Source organism: Vollenhovia emeryi, unplaced genomic scaffold (assembly GCF_000949405.1).
Source record: "Vollenhovia emeryi isolate VEMERY1.0 unplaced genomic scaffold, V.emery_V1.0 DF939204.1, whole genome shotgun sequence".
NCBI lineage: Eukaryota > Metazoa > Arthropoda > Insecta > Hymenoptera > Formicidae > Vollenhovia > Vollenhovia emeryi.
The window spans coordinates 559528-564936 of NW_011967162.1; positions in this window are offsets into that span (position 1 = coordinate 559528).

A 5409-nucleotide genomic window follows, 5' to 3' on the forward strand; every position below is an offset into this window, starting at 1 on the left:
CCCTCTCTCTCTCTCTCTCTCTCTCTCTCTCTCTCTCTCTCTCTCTCTCTCTCTCGCTCTCGCTCTCTCTCGCAGTATATACGCGATCTAGTGGTTAAGTTAAGTGGCTGACATAACAAGGTTACCAAGGAATGCCAGGACGGGGCTTTCAACGGAGCACCTGCCTGTGTAGACTATCGCCGCCTCCTGCGCCCCGTTCTCGGCCCCGCTTCGACGTTCCCAGCGAAACGTCCCCTGCGACCTCCCCGCAGACGTGCCTTTGTGGTACCGTGACCCGACCTACGACACACCGTCCCGAATAGAACTATCCCATTCAGCCGTACGTGCGTGTGATATGCGCGGCTACGACATGCCTGCGCGCACGTACGGCTGATTCGTCTTGACATGCGTGCGCTATCCCTCTACCGCGCGAGATTGCCGTGGCAACGTTGAATTACGCGCGATGCCTGTGTATGCCCAATGCAGTGCACTCCTTTCCTTCCGCCGTGGCGCGGAGAAATAATGCATGGGCGGACGGGAACATGACGACACTGTGTGTCTTCACACATTATCCTTTCCTCGACTTGATTAGTTTTTTTTACCAAGAGCTTCGTGAAAGCCAGCAGTCGCAGTCGCGGATTTTTTACGTTTTATTTTGTAGAACGATTGAGATGGATTTAACGGCGATGAGTAAAAAACATCAATCATGTAGAGTAGATAAGAAAAAGGGAATAGGGAATGAGGTAGAAATAGAGAAGTAGAGGTTTGGAGTTATCTAAGTTTCAGATTAACATGATGTACACAAAATGAAGGACAAAAGCGTAATATAAGCTCTCTAAATTTTTTGCGTAGATAGTCTTTCTTGTGGACAATTGTTACGGGTGATGAGAAGTGGATACTCTATGATAATCCAAAACGCAGAAAATCATGGCTAAATCCCGGCGAACTCTCAACATCGGTCGTAAAGTCCAATCACTTCGGAAAGAAAGTTCTGCCCTGCATTTGATGGGATACCAAGGGCGTGATTTATTATGAGCCATTAGAACCGAATGAAACAATTACCGCAAACCGCTACTAAGACCAACTAATCCGTTTGAGTCAAGAATTAGAACGAAAACGCCCGTATACTGGCAAAGGAGAACGTCCTGTGAAATTGTTGCATGATAACGCTAGGCCACACATTGCTTCTACGACAAAAGACATAATGAGTCTTGGCTGGGACGTCTTGCAGCACCCGACGTATTCACCAGACATCGCTCCTACCGATTACCACATGTTCCGGTCGATGCAACATGCCTTGTCCGACACGCACTTTAAATCAGTGGATGAGATCCGAGAATGGCTCGACGACTTTATCGTATCCAAAGACACATTTTTCCGAGATGGAGTTCATCAATTAGCTGATAAATGGCTTAAAGTTATAGAAAGCAACGGCGAACACTTTGATTGACAAACTTTTACTTTTTCTTAAATAAATCTTAAGTATAGCTGAAAAATTTGGATCATTCATTTGTACACTTAATATATTATTCATTATATCGCGACACATGTAAACTTTTTATATGCTTTATGTCATTCTGGAGGATCACATAAGATGATCGAAAGGTTTGATCCTTTTAAATGTATCAAGCATTAAACGTTATTATTTATCGCACCTAACATCTGGCGTTCCCTTACGGAAAAAACATTCAAGTTTTGAGTGTTAACACTCAAAACTTGAGTGTTTATTCCGTAAGGGTTGGCTCTTATCGCCTTTTATTAACTTTAACGTTTATTAGCAGAATCGCTGGAATACATTTATTTAATTTTTGTTATATCAATTTCTGCCGAAAGATCTCGCATTACGAAATTCCTACGTCTGGGATTATTATTATTCCGAGGGATAGCAATCGACCCGACTCTTCGGAATGTCCTTCCATCGATTATCTTTCTATTCAAGCACTTAACTTAAATGACATGGCATAATGCGGATAGATGTCATTTAATAGCGTAAAGCAGATTTCATCCGGCAACCTCCTTCATCCGCGATCGATTGACTACCGGCTAGAACGAGCGACGTGACTCACAATTGAATCCCACGATGCAAAATTTCTCGCCGAGGTCCCGAGGAGTTTGCAAACCGTACCCAAGAAATTTTTTCGTATGCACGCCCACGCCGGTCCACACTTTTTCCTCCGGCAATTCAAAAGCGTAGCGCGCCACCCACGGTGGGTAGAAACGGGTTAATTCCGGCCGAGTAACGTCTGAGCGCAACTCGAGGCTCCATTCCGCGGAAATGGGACGAAAGCGCAACTGAATTTCGCGCAGCGCCATGTGTGACACGCGTTTTAAAAACAGGTCGCCCCCTGTGCGTGCGTAGGAAATTTGTTTTAGAAATATGGCTGAATGGCTGTCAGTGGTGTTTCGCAAACGAGAAGTCATTTAAGCGCTTATGAGCACTTGACGCTGATAGGGAAGTCAAATGCACTGTGCCCCCACCTCCGGTGTGCCCGCCCCCCTCCCCCCCACCCCACCAACCCCGCCACCCGCTGTCCTGTCCTTTGCTATTTCACCCCTTTGTAGGCGTGAAATACTCGAGCAAATCACCGGTAATGCTGCCAGGCGATGTCAAACTTGTTCCGCTTTTTTATCCCGCGGGCGCGTTCTACTTTCGCGGCAGAAACCACTTCGGAAAGACGACTACTGTCCCGCTTTTTACTGTCCAATAATAATTGGAGTACACACACGTACGTATGTATACGCGCCGCACACAGGGACGTTTATCGCCCTACGCGTTGTCCGCCAATCGATACTCGACTCATCCCGACGGCGAGCAAGAAGGGAACGTGGCGGAGCAGCAGCGATCTCTGGAGAATCAAACGATCGCGCGCATTTTCGCTTTCACGACGATCGGCTAATGCGAGATATACGGCGTTTCGCCGCGAGCCCCGAAAATATTTACGCGAATTGCCGAATTCGCAAACACATAAAATTACATGACACATCCGAGTGTACCGCAATCGTTGCGCGGCAGCGGCGGCGGCGGCGCGATCCCAGGCCGTAGTTTTGTTTATTTCATTTTGTTTGCCGTAGAGAACCCCAGTAGCGCACCGGCTTCCAAATCCGATATCATTGTTAATATTGATCCGCGCCACTGAGCGAAACGGAATATAGCGATACTGAGCAATGTCGGTACAATTATATGTCGGATTTCTCGTATGCATCGTTTGCCCCCCGCATACGCGCGTACACGCGTATACTCGACAAACGGCCATTAATCTCGATAAGTAAATCTGCGAATGACGCGCGGCAATTCGAGAAATAGAACTATCATCGGCTCGCGGGCGGCGATAGGAGACGCGTAATAAGATTTATTCGGCCGAATCACAATCTGCGCGAGAATGGCAGTTAATAATAGCGGTGGACGCGTTGTAATTTATCTGCAGATAAATGTAAAAGATAGAGCGTCGCCCGGTGAGCACGGAGGAAAATATGAGTAGTGTAAAATTGAATGCGGGGGGGGAGGGGGGCGCGGAGTTGCGGAGCGATTTATGGCCTTGAATATTTCGGTTACTACGTGGGAAATATCAGGAACAGGGGAAACGTCCTAATTATGTTATTTTCATCTGGTACATGATACATGCCTGTACCCGAAATACCGGTGAATGCTAGGATATATGTATATAATTCCTGCGTTAAACCGCCGGTATGGCCAATTGGCGTAAGTCCGTGCCAATTCCGTTTCGTAATATAATTTCGCGAGATTTATTAATAATTTTTGCAAAAACCGTCGGGGAATTTGCATGCCACACAGATCGCCGCGTGTCTTTGTCGTCGTTTGGGGCAGCGATGACCAAACAACGGGCCAGATCTGACCCGTCAGTTCATTTGGAGGAAGAGAGAGAGAGAGAGCTGGCAAATATCGAGACAATTATGAGAGGGGCAGATGTACTTATAAGCACATTTGGGGTAAATTCACCAGTAAATTAATTATAAATATACACTTTTGCCTGTTAATTTCCTGAAATCTGTATTACATAAATATCATGGAGAAACTTTACTTTTCTCTTCTTTTCCATTCTTTTTCACGTCCATCACACACACCCGCGAAGAAAATTAATAGAAACTTGTAATAAAAGTAGTTTAACGTAAAGAATTATTTGACGCCAGTACATGATTAACCAATGTGCAAAAATTGTTGAACGACGCTAATTGGCAAATTCTAATTAAAGAAATTTATTGCGAAAAATATTACCTCACAGCCAGAGTTTGAACCCGGACTTTCCTACACCCTAAGCGGGCGTCTCACCAATTCGACCACTGAGGCATATATTTTATAAAAGTATTTTAATCTAATTAATTTATTAAAATTGAGCAAGAGTAAAGGAATTTATTAGGTGTACAAATGAATAACCCAAATTTTTCAGCTATCTTTAAGATTTATAAAAGAAATTTAAGTAAAACTTTGTCAATCAACGTATTCGCCGTTGCTTTCTATAACTTTAAGCCATCTGCCAGATAATTGATGAATTCCATCTCGGAAAAATGTTTTGTCTTCGAATATGATAAAGTCGTCGAGCCATTTTCGGATCTCATCCACTGATTTAAAGTGCGTATCGGACAAGGCATGTTGCATCGACCGGAACAAGTGGTAATCGGTAGGAGCGATGTTTGGTGAATACGCCGGGTGCTGCAAGACGTCCCAGCCAAGACTCATTATGTCTTTTGTCGTAGAAGCAATGTGTGGCCTAGCGTTATCATGTAACAATTTCACAGGACGTTCTCCTTTGCCAGTGTACGAACGTTTTCGTTCTAATTCTTGACTCAAACGGATTAGTTGGTCTTGGTAGCGATTCGCAGTAATTGTTTCATTCGGTTCTAATAGCTCATAATAAATCACGCCCTCGGTATCCCATCAAATGCAGGGCAGAACTTTCTTTCCGAAACGATTGGGATTTGCGACCGATGTTGAGAGTTCGCCGGGATTTACCCATGATTTTCTGCGCTTTGGATTGTCATAGAGTATCCACTTCTCATCACCCGTAACAATTTTCCACAAGAAAGACTCTCTACGCTGCGTTGTCGGATACGCACCTTATCCGTTGCCATTTCGTCACTCACCACCCATGCGACGCGCACCAGCGAAATTGTAGTACAAGAACTGCGTAAACTACAAATATATTTTGATTATAGTAGCGCTCGAGACAATTGTTACTCAAAAGATTAATCGTTGCTCGCATTAATATTATATGTAATTAATTATTCACCTCACGTTTACGTCGCCGTCGTCCGACGCCTCCTAGGGCCTCCTCGCCTCCAGATTTTCTCGCTGCACACACACGCACGTCTCACATCACATACACTCGCGAAGATATAGTTAATTACGAGGGGGAAACCGCTGAGGGCATTGTAGTGTACAGATTTGCGGCATTACTGGGCATTACTAGGCAT